The sequence below is a fragment of the Phoenix dactylifera genome, unplaced genomic scaffold, assembly GCF_009389715.1.
Source record: "Phoenix dactylifera cultivar Barhee BC4 unplaced genomic scaffold, palm_55x_up_171113_PBpolish2nd_filt_p 000933F, whole genome shotgun sequence".
In the NCBI taxonomy this organism is placed as follows: Eukaryota; Viridiplantae; Streptophyta; class Magnoliopsida; order Arecales; family Arecaceae; genus Phoenix; species Phoenix dactylifera.
In genome coordinates, this window is record NW_024068292.1 from 113655 (window position 1) to 129560 (window position 15906).

The following is a 15906-nucleotide window of genomic DNA, read 5'->3' on the forward strand; positions in this document are numbered from 1 at the left end:
TCGGGACATTCCGCTCGTTGGTCGGCCAAGGCTGGCGCAAGCCGAGGCGACCGGTCGGGGCTTCCGGCTAGTCTGCTCCCGGGATGATCATCGGGCTAGCCAGGCATCCGAGGGCCGTCAAGCCTCAGGAAATTCCGCTCGTTGGTCGGCCAAGGCTGGCGCGAGCCGAGGCGACCGGTCGGGGCTTCAGGCTAGTCTGCTCCCGGGATGATCATCGGGTTAGCCTGGCATCCGAGGGCCGAGCCTCGGGACATTCCGCTCGTTGGTCGGCCAAGGCTGGCGCAAGCCGAGGCGACCGGTCGGGGCTTCCGGCTAGTCTGCTCCCGGGATGATCATCGGGCTAGCCAGGCATCCGAGGGCCGAGCCTCGGGAAATTCCGCTCGCTGGTCGTGCGCTTGTCGCTCGCTGCCCGACGGGGTTTCTCCGTGGCCAGCCGCGATCATGTTTCTCCTTTTCTCTAAGCGTTGCCTGGGGGAACACGAGAAGGGCATTAAACGCTAATTAATGCGTTACCTGGGAAATCGGATCGCCAGCTGCTGCTTGCGAGGAGTGTTAGTTGAGCGGCCGCGATACGCGGGTTCTTCGAGGAGGATACGGCCTGGGCGCGAGCGGAGATATGTGGACCTAGGGGTACATGACACCCGGATTGTCCTGCACAAAGAATGCGGTTTAAGGAGAATGACGCTTAGGAAATCGCGGGGAGATACGCCTCGGGAGCCGGAACGGCTCCGGTTTCAATGCGCCTGCATTTATTGGAGCCACCCGCATCGGAACGACCAGGGGGCCGCAGTTTGGCTATAAATACAGGTGCAGGTACGATGGAGTTTGCCAAGCCGGAGCTGTTCAGGTTGCCATGGATCGCGGACCTCCTCCTTGGCATATGACTGAGAGACTCCTGTTGAAGGAAAGGGGAGGCGCTCCCCTTGCGACTTCAGCCAACTAGCCGTTTCATCTGGGATCAACAAGGAGGGTCTTCCCGGCGGAACTCCGCTCTAGGCGTTTCATCCGGGATCACATCTCCCCTCCTTGAAGTTCAGCCTCCCGATTGAGCTCTGCACCAGACGCTCAGTCCGGGACCGCGCCTCCATATGCTCTTCCCCCTCGAATTCCTTCTCTTTCCTACCACTGGGGAGGATGGGAATATCCTTTGGAGGCGGCGTTCCCCTGGGGGCAGCGGGAGCTTCTTCTGCGGCGGCTCCTCGTCTTTTTGGTGAGGTGCTGGATGGCGCCTCCAGTTAGAAGCACCCACTTCCGGTGGGATTGCAGCTGCTTTGGGTTGAGGGTTTGGGATCCTCGGTCCTCAGCTCCACGGATTCTCCACCTCTTCTTTGCTTTCTTTACTCCCTAATTCCCCTCTGGGAATTCCTTGTAATCACACGAGCACGCCATTGTAACCAGAAATTATTGAAATGAAAAGTGTTGCACCTTTTCAAATTGTCTTTCTGGCCTTGTTGTTCTACTGGTAATACATCCGCAGGTTAGCGGAATTCCAGCCCCTTGGAATTTCTCGGCCATCTAGGGCTTCCAACTGGTAGGAGCCAGGTCGGTTTACCCAACGAACTTTATACGGGCCTTCCCAATTCGGCGCTAGCTTCCCACCTTCCGTAGGTTGAGATGCCTTAGCTCGCCTCAGCACCAGATCTCCAATTCTGAAAAGCTTCGGTCGGACTTTGGAGTTGTAATATCGGGCCACCCTCCGCTGATACATTGCCATCCGAACCTGCGCCATTTCCCTTGCTTCTTCCAAGAGATCCAGGTTCCCTCGGAGTTGCTCCGAGTTGGCCTCGGGTCGGTGTGCGGCTACCCGAGGTGAGGGAAGTCCGAGCTCTACGGGGACAACGGCTTCCGTGCCATAGGTTAGGCTGAAAGGCGTCTCCCCGGTAGGAGTCCGATGCGTGGTCCGATACGCCCAAAGGACATTCTCGAGTTCCTCGACCCAAGCTTGCCCCGTCTGTTCGATCCGCGCTTTGATACCTTGGAGGATTGTCCGATTTGTGACCTCGGCCTCGCCGTTGGTTTGGGGATGCGACACGGACGTGAACCGATGTTCAATCCCGAACTCCTCGCAGAAGTCTCGGAAATGCTTGTTATCAAACTGTCGACCGTTATCCGAGATGAGGACCCGAGGTACCCCAAATCGGACAATGATGTTCTTCTTTACGAACTTCCGGACTTGCGCCTCCGTGATGGTGGCCAGTGGCTCTGCCTCCACCCACTTGGTGAAATAGTCGATGGCGACAATCAAAAATTTCCGCTGGGCCGAAGCGATGGGGAATGGTCCGAGGATATCCATTCCCCACTGTGCAAAGGGCCAGGGGGCGGTGATTGGCGCCAAGGGAACAGAGGGGACTCTCTGGATGTTGGCGTGGCGCTGGCAGGCGTCGCATTTCCGTACGTGATCCTTTGAGTCTTCCAATAAGGTCGGCCAATAGTAGCCTTGCCTCATGATCTTATGTGCCAGGGACCTAGCCCCCAGGTGCGATCCGCAGATGCCTTCGTGGACTTCGCTGAGGGCGTAAGCCGCTTCCGAAGGGCGGAGGCACCTTAAGAGGGGGGCGGTGAACGAGGTCCGATACAGCCTCCCTTCGTAGAGTACGTAGTGGGCGGACTTCATAACAAGTCGCCGAGCTTGATCTTCATCTTCGGGGAGGATCCCTTCGGCGAGGTAAGCTACAAGCGGGTCCATCCAAGATGGTTCCGGATCAATTGCCATTACCGCTTCAGCCTCGCCGATGCTCGGGGCATCTAGGGTCTCCAGGTATATCGCCCTTGACAAGTTGTGTGCCTCAGCGCCCACCAAGCGGGACAACCTGTCGGCCCTAGCATTTTCGCTCCTTGGGACCTGCTGAATGTCAATACTGCCGAAGTCGGGAATGAGTGCTTGCACCTTCCGGACGTAGCTCTGCATGGTCGGGCTCCGTGCCTCGAACTCCCCTCGAACCTGCCCGACCACCAGCTGGGAGTCGGTGAAGACCTTCAGACGCCGGATGCCGAGCTCCTTGGCGAGTTTGAGTCCCGTGACTAGGGCCTCGTACTCCGCCTCATTGTTGGTCACTGGAAATCCGAACCTCAAGGCATACTCGGCTATCACTCCATCGGGATTGGTAAGGACCAGCCCAGCCCCTCCACCTTCAGGGTTCGACGACCCGTCAATGTGGAGCGTCCAGATCGGGAGATCGAGGCTGGGTGTTTCCGGCGGCCTAGGTTCCGCCTCCTGCACAGTGCACTCAGCGAGAAAGTCCGCGAGCACCTGGGCCTTGATGGCGGGCCGGGGCTGGTAGCGGATGTCGAACTCACCAAGTTCTACTGCCCACTTCACCAGCCGTCCCGCATTCTCAGGATTGCTGAGGATCTGCCGCAGTGGTTGATCGGTCAAAAGGGTGACAGAATGAGCCTGGAAATAGGGGCGAAGCCTCCTGGTCGCAGTCAGCAGCGCGAAGGCGATCTTTTCAGCCTTCGTGTACCGCGTCTCGGCATCCCGGAGGACTCGGCTGGTGTAGTACACGGGCTTCTGAAGTTTTGCCTCTTCCCGAACCAGTACTGCGCTGACTGCGGTTGGGGAGACCGCCAGGTAAAGGTAGAGCATCTCCCCCTCTTGCGGCTTGGACAGCAGGGGAGGAGACGCCATGTACTCCTTGAGCTGGTCGAACGCCACTTGACATTCAGCCGTCCAGAGGAAGTCTTTCGGGCGCTTCAACACCTTGAAGAACGGTTGGCAGCGTTCGGCCGATTTTGCCACAAATCGTCCGAGCGCGGCGACCCTTCCAGCGAGCTCCTGAACCTCCTTCACTTTGGTCGGAGGGGACATATCTTGGATGGCCTTGATTTTGTCCGGGTTGGCCTCGATCCCCCGCTGGTTGACAATGAAGCCGAGGAACCTCCCGGCCGAAGCACCAAAGGCGCACTTCGCTGGGTTTAGCTTCATACGAAACTTCCGCAAGGTGGCGAAGGTCTCCTCCAGATCCGCAATGTGCTGATCCGCATGGCGGCTCTTTACCAGCATATCGTCCACGTACACCTCCATGTTCCGGCCGATCTGCTCCTTGAAGATTTTATTGACGAGGCGCTGGTAAGTAGCGCCAGCGTTCTTCAGACCGAAGGGCATTACCTTGTAACAGTACAGCCCCCTGTCTGTTATGAAGGCCGTTTTCTCCTCGTCCTGTGGAGCCATCATTATTTGGTTGTAGCCGGAGAAGGCGTCCATGAAAGACAGCAGCTGATATCCGGAAGTCGCGTCGACCAGTTGGTCTATTCGCGGAAGCGGAAAGCTATCCTTGGGGCACGCCTTGTTCAGGTCGGTGTAGTCGACGCACATCCTCCACTTTCCGCTCGCCTTCCGGACAAGTACGACGTTTGCCAGCCACTCGGGATAGCTCACTTCCCTTATGAAACCTGCCTCCAAGAGTTTGTCTACCTCCTGGTCGACCACCCGGATCCGATCCGGGGCACAGTGTCTCTTCTTTTGCTTTACTGGTCGGTGGGTCGGGTCGACGTTGAGGGCGTGAGAAATGACCTCCGGGTCGATTCCAGGTACATCGGCCGCCGACCAGGCAAACACATCAGCATTGGCTCGGAGGAATTCCACTAACCGGAGCCGAGCTTCCAAGTCGAGGTTGGCACCGACCCGGACCGTGCGGTCCGGGCGGCCTTCTTCAAGGGGAACTTCGATTACGCCCTCGGCCGGCTCCCCGTGCCGCAAGGCCACTTCGTCTCTGGCGTCAAGGGACTCGACGCTTAGGGCCTCCATGGGCTTCTTCCCTTTGAGAGTTGCTAGGAGACACTGCCGTGCGGTTGGTTGGTCACCTCGGACCTCTCCAATCCCGGCCGCCGTGGGGAACCGCATGAGCAAATGGTAGGTAGAAACCACCGCGCGAAGGGCGTTCAGTCCGGGTCGTCCGAGGATAGCGTTGTAGGCCGAGGGGACACGGACGACCAAGAACCCGAGTCGCACCGTGGCTTCTGCGGGTGCAACGCCCGCAGTCACAGGCAGCTCAATGACACCTTCGGCCGAGATAGCGTCTCCAGTGAATCCTATGAGGGGGGTGGATGTTTTGTGCAACAATTGTCGGGACCAACTCATCTTTTGGAAGGCCTCGTAATACAAAATATCAGCTGAGCTTCCACTATCTACAAGAACACGCCTTACATCATAGTTCGCCATAGTGAGAGAGATCACCATGGCGTCATCGTGGGGAGTCTGAACCCCCTTTACATCTTCATCACAAAAAGCGATTACATTTCCGACCCGCTGCCTCTTCGCGACGGCCACTCCTGATGCTTCCGCCGAGCCCCCTGCGTTCCTCACGGGCCGAGAGCAGCCCCCAGTGATGGTGTGGATCACTCCCGCAACGGGTCGATTCTGCTCCCGAGGCTCCTGAGGGGCCGGGTCGGCCGGACGCGGGTCTGCCGGGGGACGTCGGTCGTTTACATATCGACCGAGACGCCCTCGGCGAATGAGAGCCTTGATCTCGTTCCGAAGCTGGAAGCAGTCTTCGGTATCGTGGCCGTGGTCTCGGTGGTACTCACAGTACGCCCGAGAAGGCCTCCTCCCAGGGATCTTCTTCATCTGCCTCGGGACCGGGAGGTCCTCCCGCCCCTTGACCTCCATGAGGATCTGGGCCCGGGGGGCCAGGAGTGGGGTGTACCGGTTGAAGCGTCGGTGCGGAGAACGAGGGCGTGTGGCGCCGTGGTTCCTTGCTGGTGACGGGCTTCTGCGCCGGCGTTGAGGCGTCGGGCTCCTCCTCTGGGGTGCCTCTTTTCGCCTTTTCTTCCCGGGCTTTAGAGGGGCCTCGGCGGCCTCCTTGTTCCGGTGGGAGGCTGCCTCCTCGGCGTCTGCATACTGGTTTGCCCGAGATAACAGCTCCGGGAAGCTCCGCGGCAGGCGTTTGTCCAGGGAGAAGGTGAGTCTGCCCTTCCGGAAGCCACGCTTCAGGGCTGAGAGAGCCACTTCCTGGCTCAGGTTCCGGACCTCCAGTGTAGCCTTGTTGAAGCGGGTGAGATAATCCCGCAGGCTTTCTCCCTCGTTTTGCCGGACATCAAAGAGGGAGTTGGAGACCAGTCGCCGCCTGCTACTGACGGCGAAATGGCTGATGAAGAAGCGGGTGAACTGGTCGAAGGACTGGATGGAGTTAGCCTCCAGGCCGGCGAACCATGCCCTTGCCGGGCCACGGAGGGTCGCCGGGAAGGCCTTGCAGAGGAGCGGATCCGATGCTCCATGGAGGAGCATAAGAGTCCTGAAACTCTCCACGTGGTCCCGCGGGTCCGCCGCCCCGTCGTAGGGTTCGATCGCCGGCATTTTGAACCCCGGCGGGTTCGGGGTCCGCAGGATCCTCGAGGCAAGCGCCGGCTGGGAGGAGATCTCCAAGTCAGCGAAGGGATCTTTGGAGTGGCCCTTCAGGACCTGGAGTTGTCTGTGGAGATCGTCCACCCGCCGGTCCAGGGAGCGCGACCGGTGGGTGGGGGAGAAGGAGCGGCGCGAGGGGGACCGACTGGAGTGCGGGCCCCTCGAGGACTGGGGTGTCTGAGAACGCGCCCGGGTCCGCCTCTCGTACCCCGCACAGCTTCGATGAGAAGGTCCTGGCAGAATGGACCGCACTCGAGAATCCTCCTCGCGCCGGCGCTCCTCTCCATGGGAGAGGAAGGAGCGCGGGTTGTGAGGAAGAGGCGAGTGCTCGGGGGGCAGCGGCTCCTGAGCCCGTTGCGGCACCCGAGAGATCACACCCTGCAGATTCTGCACTGCCTCCGCGAGGGTGCGAACCTGCTGGGCTAGCTGGTCGAACTGAGCAGCTTCGACCGTCTGAATGGGAGAAGGGGCGGTGGAATGCTGCTGAGAGTGCGTTGGGGACGCAGCAGCCTCTCGGCCGGAGGCGCGAGAGGCTCCGCGACCGGAAGCATTGAAAGCTCCACGACCACCTCGCCGTGCCATTACGATCGTTCTAAGATTCGCCCTTCCTCTAGCGCCAACTGTTGCTGGTGGTCCAAACCGAGAACGATTGGCACTGCGGTGTGAACGGGGTTCCGTCTGAGTTGTCTTGGTTGGTGTTGGTTGCGCTCCACCTTCCGCCCAGAAACCTGCAAACAAGCCTTGCACCACCACCAGGGTGGTGATGGCCCTCCGACGGTCAAGTCAGAGGAGATTGGAGGAGGAGGAGAGGTGATAATCGCAAGTAAGAGAGTGCTCTGGGAGATATTGCTCACCCCCCCCTTTCTCCCCCCAGCCGCATATATACCTGGCTGGGGGGTCTCTCAGGGGGGTTCGTTATCGTGGGGCACGATGGTGTGGCCACTGACATGGCCGTTACAGGGCGTCGTGGAGCAGCACCGGGTACGGCCACGTCAGGGCATAGTGGGGCTCCGCTTTGTACGGCTGATGCAGGAGATCGTGGAGCAGCATCGGATACAGCCGTTGCAGGGAGTAGTGGAGCAGGAGGCCGCGGCGTGCCTCTGGGGAATAGCCTGTCGTTATCAAGAGATCTCCGACTCGGGGTCGGAGCGCTGGATCAAGGGGCAGCCGACTCGGGGTCGGGCTGCGGAGCCGAGGATATCCGACTCGGGGTCGGATTGCTGGATCAAAGGGCAGCCGACTCGGGGTCGGGCTGCGGAGCCGAGGATGTCCGACTCGGGGTCGGATTGCTGGATCAAAGGGCAGCCGACTCGGGGTCGGGCTGCGGAGCCGAGGATGTCCGACTCGGGGTCGGATTGCTGGATCAAAGGGCAGCCGTAGTCTTCCTGGGTGCGCGTGCCGGTCACGTGGGGCATGGCGGCTTATTTCCCCCGTAACAGTTCTAATCCAAATTGACAGCCGATTTAAATGATTTTTGACTCGGAAAAAATTCCACATGAGTCCGACTCATGGGGAATTCAATTGGGTCCAGTTTCGGCTCGATCCAAGTCCGACTTAGATCAGAACAAATACGAAATTAAATCCCACTTAAATCATGATCGAGCCCAATTACACTAATTTAGACCCAATCAAATCCAATCTCAACAATTGAGTCCTGATCAAGTTCCATTACATTAATTGAAACTTGATTGACCCGAAATACAGACTTAATTGTTGTTCATCCATGAAATTTAGCATGTACCTCATGTTCAGTGCTAGCTGAACATAGACAGAACCAAATTCCAAATGACCCACAATTTAATTCTTAATTAAATTGGGTCAAGACCTTCTTACTTAGTTTGACTAATGTGCGTGACTCCGATAGGTTCGAACACTAAGCCGGTAGTACATGGACTACTCCATGCACTAATCGAGGTGACCATCTAGCAATGATACCCGACGTCCGGATAGGTCGAATATGCAAAGCAACATTTAAGAACCTAGACGTATGGTTGTTGCATAATTCATCCCTATGACCATCGATGCTCAAGATGACCTCAGAGTGGACTGTCGAACTCTGGGTCCGGTCATCCATAGTGTATTTCAATTAATCAAATCAAGTGACCATCACTTGGTTTACCCTGGCCAAGGTTTTACTGAATTGAAATACAGCGAGACATCAAATCCTATAATCTGGAGCGGTCAATCCCATCTTGACTCGTACACAGACTTCGCGAGTACTTGACTGCACCCAGCATCCTTCCGATCCCTGAATTAGAAATTCAGGTCATCCAGTGCCTAAGTACAGTGAGTTGCTTGCAAGTCACCGTGACAGTCTCAGGTCTAAGGGGTACTTATGCCCATACGCTTTGCGAGCTAACTCCCGACAGTAGAGTGCTACGCAGGTGAGTCACTGTTCAGTGATGATGTACTCCTACATCTCACCTGTATGCCATACAGTGTCTCCACACTTCTTGGTTTAAGAGGACAACCAACTAAATGACACACAACGACCTATACTTGACATAGCTATTGTCCAATTGACAGCTCATCATTTGGTCGCGAACTAGTTTAAGGACTAAATGATAAAACCTCTTTTATCCACTAAATTAGTCCTAAAGACTTCATCACAATACACAGGAGTTCAATTTGAAGATGTAACACTTGTGATGAATAGAAAATTGCCAGAATAAATTTTTATTCATTTTAATAAAATATATACATAATCCAATTTCTTACAATTAAAAATTGGCTTTGGGACACAATTCCCAACAGTCAATACCCCAGATATCAAATATTTCTACAATTAAAATAGGATTGAGAGGCATCATATCTCTACGGGAGATGGTACCCATCCGTTGGCACCGTTCACAAGTTTGGCAAAAGTTATGGGCATCTTTGAAAAGAGTGGGCCAATAAAATCCACTCTGTAAAACTTTTGCTGCAGTTTTTCTACCCCCAAAATGTCCCCCACAAGCTTGTGAATGGCAGAATGAAAGAATACTTTGAAATTCGCATTCGGGCACACATCGACGGATTACTTGATCGGGACAATACTTGAATAGATCGGGATCATCCTAATAATAGAACTTTACTTGTGAAAAGAATCGGTTCTTGTCTTGAGTTGACCAATCATCAGGAATTCGTCCTATGGCAAGGTAATTTACTATGTTTGCAAACCATGGCGTTTTCATTCCTTGTACCTCAAATAATTGTTCATCTGGAAAAGAATCGTGTAAGGGTGAGGTATTTTGAGAGGGTTCAAGAAGAATCCTAGATAAGTGGTCCGCTACGACATTTGCAGTTCCTTTCTTATCACGAATTTCTAGGTCAAATTCTTGTAGTAAAAGAATCCATCGAATCAGACAGGGTTTGGTGTCTTTCTTTGTAAGAAGGTGTCGAAGGGCAGCATGATCAGTGAATACGGTAACCTTGGATCCTAATAGGTAAGATCGAAACTTGTCTAGTGCGAATACTACAGCTAGCAATTCTTTCTCAGTGGTGGTGTAGTTCAATTGTGCATCTGAGAGTGCTTTACTAGTGTAATAGATGACATGAGATACCTTATCTAGCCGTTGCCCTAAAACTGCCCCAATGGCATAGTCGGATGCGTCACACATTAATTCAAATGGAAGGGTCCAATTAGGAGGCCGTATGATAGGTGCAGTGGTCAATTTCGAGCGAAGATTTTCAAATGCCTCCTCGCATGCTTTATCAAAGACAAAGGGAGTGTCCTTGGCCAGAAGATTGCACAAGAGTTTGGAAATGTTACTGAAATCCTGAATGAAGCGACGGTAGAAACCAGCATGGCCAAGGAATGATCGGATTTGTTTCACAGTTTTGGGTGGGGGGAGATTGGAAATAAGATCGACTTTGGCTTTATCTACTTCAATGCCCCTCTTGGACAGGATGTGTCCTAAAACTATGCCTTCTGGAACCATGAAATGGCTCTTTTTCCAACTTAATACTAGGTTGATCTCCTTACATCTTTTCAAAACTAAGGTCAAATTATCCAGACAATCGTCAAAAGATAGGCCAAAAACTGAGAAATCATCAATGAACACTTCTAGAAAGTTTTCCACCATATCTGAAAAAATGGCCATCATGCATCGTTGAAAAGTTGCGGGTGCATTGCATAGTCCAAAAGGCATCCTCCTATATGCAAATGTCCCAAATGGGCAAGTAAAAGTGGTTTTCTCTTGATCGTCCGGATAAACAGGTACTTGATTATATCCAGAATAACCATCTAAGAAGCAGTAGAAACCTTGACCAGCCAACCGTTCCAGAATTTGATCTATGAAAGGTAGAGGGAAATGGTCTTTCCTAGTCATCGAATTAAGTTTTCTTTAGTCAATACACACGCGCCAACCCATGGTTTTCCTTCCGTATTTTCAACTACAGTGATACCTGATTTCTTGGGTACAACTTGTGTCGGACTCACCCACTTACTATCAGAAATTGGATAAATGATTCCGGCATCTAATAACTTCACCACTTCTTTTTTGACTACCTCCTTCATGTTAGGATTGAGTCTTCTTTGCATTTCTCGGGTGGGCTTTGCATCATCTTCGAGATGAATTCGATGCATACAAACAGAGGGGTCAACCCCTTTCAAATCGGCTACAGACCATCCTATGGCATGTTTATTCTATTCTAGCACCCTTAAAAGTTTACCCTCCTGTTCAGTAGATAAGTTGGCTGCGATGATTACAGGGAGGCTATATTCTGGTCCTAGAAAGGCATACTTAAGATTTGTCGGAAGTGGCTTCAACTCAAGTTTAGGTGGAGAATCAATGGAAGGACAAAGTGGTGCGCTAGCAATGGGGGGAAGAGGTTCAGGTCGGATCTTCCAAGGAAGGGAACTCATGGGAGATTGATTGTCGAGTAAGATGTTGACCTCTTCTATGGCCTTGTCTAAGTCAAAGTTGTCAATGTCAAAATGGGCCAAGCATGCCTCTAGGGGGTCATCTGCTAAGATATAGGGAAGGACTTCCTCTACAAGATCATCCATTTCATCAATTAGGCAACACCCGTCTTCCCTCACATGTTGGTCAGCGGCATGAAACACATTCAACTTAATTTTCATGTTCCCAAATGATGTATCCATTGCCCCAGTTCTACAGTTGATACATGCATTGGCTGTAGCTAAAAAGGGACGACCAAGAATCACAGAGATTTTTTTTTTAAGGTTGGGCACATGTTCCATGTCAAGTACGATAAAATCTACTGAAAAATAGAATTTGTCTACCTTGATAAGAACATCTTCAATCATCCCCCTTGGCATCTTCACCGATCGATCAGCCAATTGTAAAGATACCGAGGTAGGTTTCAATTCACCCAACCCAAATTTTTCATAGACTGAATAGGGTAGAAGATTCATACTTGCCCCTAGATCTAAAAGTGCTCGATCAATGAAGTTATCTCCTATGACACAGGAAATAGTGGGAGCGCCAGGATCTTTAAATTTTGGAGGGGTGTTGTGTTGGAGAATGGAACTTACCTGCTCAGTTAGGAGGACCTTTTTAGGCACATGTGTCCTAGATTTCCGCTTTTGGGTGCAAAGGTCTTTGAGAAATTTGGCATAGGAGGGAACTTGTTTGATAGCATCAAGGAGTGGGAGGTTGATTTTAACTTGTTTGAAGACCTCCATCATCTCTTCTAATGAAGTTCCCTTCTTGCCAAAGGAAGAGGGTGCATTAAGTGCTTCAGGAAATGGAGCCTTTGGAATGTGGGTTGTGGCAGATGGTGGACTAGCTGAAGAAGGTTTTGAATTTTCATGTGATATGGTCTGTTCCTCTTCTTCACCTTTCTTATTGTTACCCTCCCCAACCTTCTTATCTATTATACGGCCACTCCTCAGGGTAGTCAAAGCATTGGCTTGCTCATGATTTAGTTGAGTTCCTTGAGCCACGTATTGTCCCCTTGGATTACTCATTGGTTGACTTGGAAGCTTACCTTCCTCTCGTTTGTTTAATGCATTGGCTAGTTGACCCATTTGGGATTCTAGCTTAGCAATTGATTGCGTGTGAGAGTGCAATAGTTGTGTGTTTGCCTCCAAACCTTGAAGGGCAGTCAACACCTTCTCCTCAAAGGCTGTATTTCTTTGGGTTGGAGGAGGAGGGTGTTGAAATTGATTTGAGGGACGGTAGAGATGAAAATTCTGAGGCTTTTGAAAATTTTGGGAGTAGGGTTGGGTAGTATTCGAAGCTTGCTGCCTCCAAGAAAAATTTAGATGATTCCGCCAACCCGGGTTATATGTATTGGAAAATGGGTCATTACCCGGTCTGGGCTGTGTTTGGGCAGCATTGATGTGTTCTTGCACGAGTTCGGGGAATTGGGGTGCTGAGGGGCACTCATGAATAGGATGCGATGGGCTAGAACAGATAGCACATACTTGTGCTTGGGAAGAGCTAACGACATGTCCTCCTATCATTAGTTGGTCAATCTTATGGGACAATGCATCTACCTTGCTAGACAGGTCCATAGAATGACTTATTTCACAAATGGCCCCTTTTCTTTGAAAATTCGGGGGTGCTTGACGAGAACATGAAGCATGGTGGAGGGAGTTTTCATTAAGATTTTCAAATAGTTGCCATGCTTCATGCTCATTTCGAAGAATGAAAGTCCCCCCGCATGCAGCATCGATCATCTGACGGTTTCGTTCAGTCAAACCATCATAAAAACATTGCACTAGCTGCCACTTAGGTATTTGATGATGAGGGCATTTACGGATTAGGTCCCGAAATCTCTCCCAAGTTTCATGGAATTCTTCTCCCTCGGTTTGGGAGAAGCTTGTAATGGCACGTCTAAACTGGTTCGTTCTTCCTATGGAAAAGTATTTTTTAAGAAATTCTTGTTGCATTTGATCCCAAGAACGAATCGAATTGGCTTCTAAAGAATTCAGCCATTGTTTGGCTCTATCTTTAAGGGAGAAGGGAAATAATCTAAGTTTCAGAGCATCATCAGTGAAGTTCTGAATCTTGACAGTGGTGCAAATCTCAAAGAATTCATCTAGGTATTTATATGGGTCTTCGTTGGTGAGCCCATAAAAAGATGGGAGCATTTGGATCACACTAGACTTTATTTCATATTGTACCGCTGCTACTTCAGGTAATCGAATGCAAGATGGGGAAGTGTAAATGGTGGGAGTAAAGTACTCCCTCAGGAGTTTGGGTTGTTCTTCAGCCATCTTAAGAGGTGGGGATGATCCTAATGTTTTGATCTTAGCTCGAATGTTCCTAAGGGTTCGTTCTATATCAGGGTCAAAAGGTAATAGGTTTTGTACTCTAGAACGACTACCGTGCATACACTAGTACTCGATCAATCAAGCATGCAATAAAAGAGAAAAGCATATCAATCCTAGTCTTTGTCCTAAAATCACTAGACAGCTCCTAACTGGTTTGAAGAGGGCACCTAAGCCTCCAATCCGGTCTAATGAACCGAGTTGACCAGGTAAGCTCCCAGGTAAGTGGAGGGGTCACGATGCGTTCGCAAAGGTCCCACTTAAAACCCACTTGCCTCGAACAGATGAACTGTCTTCCTTATAGGGACAAAGCTTGCCTAGACATCAACTAAGCCACAGAGCGAAATTGGTGCAACTTTCGGTGATCTTCGTCCTATTGAGCTCGAATGTCCCTAGGGGCCAATGTCTAATTGATTTTAATTAAAGTGACACTATGTGAGATTGAGTTCACCTAAATTGGGCAAGAGTCCGGTGATAAAATCCGGCTCTTATCTTGTTGGGGTGATTGCCCTTACTATGTGTGGATCAATTTGTGTATGTGTATCAAGCATGTATTCACACTTTTGCTAAAATTAAAATCAAACAATCACCACAAAATTTCAAGCTAATAATTAATTTAAATAAGAAAGGTTTAGAGGTTACCAAAGGAAATTTCTCCAGCAATTTAAAATTTTTTTTTAGCAAACCTCCAAAGCATTCCTTTTTGATAGCCCAGATCTCCTCTTCGATTTCTAATCAAATAAGACCAAAAGAAAAAAAAAAAATAGTAGAAGAGAAAAAAAAATAAGAAAAGTAACAATAATAGAAAATAATTTTTTTTTAATTAATTAATAATTTTTTAATGATAGAAAAAATAACTATGCTAGCAATTTCCGGCAACGGCGCCAAAAATTGATCGGTTCTTTCAATTTTGAAAATAAACCACACAATAGCACGTATCCTGTAGGATAGTGATTACGGGTGTCGGTCCACAGGGATTGAAGAATAGGTTATTTTTTTTTAAAAAAATAAATCAAAAAGAAGAATTTGCTAACTTGATTTAACTAAATTAAACTATGAGTACGGATTGGAATTTATCAAAGTAAATAGATCTAGGGTTTGGAATCCACCACATAGCATTACATCAAGGATTGTGTTCTTAATTTTTATCTTTTGGAGAGGCATGCAATTTTGGCTACAAGCCTTTTAAAATAAAAACATAAAGAGTGTTAGGAAAATCCATCTTTGGTATAGCATGAAGTGTCTACCTAAGTATGCTAATCTAGGATGCAGCACACCTCATCTTCCTAGGCATGGATCATCTTAGACTACTTTAGCATACATGAATAGTAAATGGCATGCTCAAAGTTTAAACATCATAAAAAGATATTTCATTGAAGATAAGAATTTAAACAAGCTCCAAAATAATAAAGAAAATAAGAACTACAATGCCCTGATACATTGCTAGGGCTTCATCCAGCCCTAGATTAGATGTTTAGCCGAGCATAGCTTCCGGATGACCTCCCATCTTCAAATGAAATTGATCACCTCCCATTATTCCCAAAATATCACAAACTCTTCTCTTTCCTCCCCTCTCTCTTCTTTTTTTATTTCTTTCTCTCGGCTTTCTTCTTCTTCTTCTTCACCGAAACAGAGCCTCTCCCCTGTTTCTTTCTTCTCAACCGAGCTCCCTCAAGCTGATGGCCACCCTCCTCCTTTTATAGAGGATGAAGGGCGTTAACGTGGAATGGCTGGATCTTGGGAGTGATTCGTGGAGCGCCGGATTGATTGTAGATGGCCGGAAATGGAGCTGGCCGCTGGATCGACGGGAGGTAGACGGAAGAAGATGAGATGGCCGCGGGATCGATGGGAGGAAGATGCGGAATGTCTGGATCTCGGAGAAGACGGGGACAGAGCTGGAGATGGATGCCGAGCTGGGTTACTGGCTGTTGGGAGCCGATCACGGCTTGGTGCTAGGAATGAATCCGGAAGGAAAGACGTCGCAGATGCTCGGGTGGAGGGCGATTGCTGGGTCGGAGGCGTCACGGGCGGAAGAGGAAGCGGGAGATCCGGTCGCTGGCTGCACCGCGTGGGGCTCGTGGCTGGAACGGGAGAATCATCGGGTGGCGACTTGATTCTCGGCTGTGATCCACCGCGGGAGGAAGAAGATGAACAGTGGAGATTTTATCCTGCTGTGAACACGCTGGGACGAGCGGCCGGTCTGGGATGCTGCGGCTGTAAACGGAAGGGAGTGATCTGTGAGCCCGGGATGGCGGCTGTGCGGAGGCGGGGATGCAGGCGGATGAAGAGGCGGAGGGATGGCTGGGCATGATGCTTGGATTCCGCTTGCAGTCGGACGGGC

The 15906-nt window shown here is 50.8% G+C and overlaps 1 non-coding gene across 1 annotated transcript; it reads left to right on the forward strand.

Moving 5' to 3' along the window:
- Positions 1-13029: 13029 nt before the first annotated feature.
- On the forward strand, positions 13030-13135 carry LOC120107633. The gene has a single exon (XR_005509341.1). It is a non-coding gene; the product is annotated as a small nucleolar RNA R71 (small nucleolar RNA).
- Positions 13136-15906: the final 2771 nt, after the last annotated feature.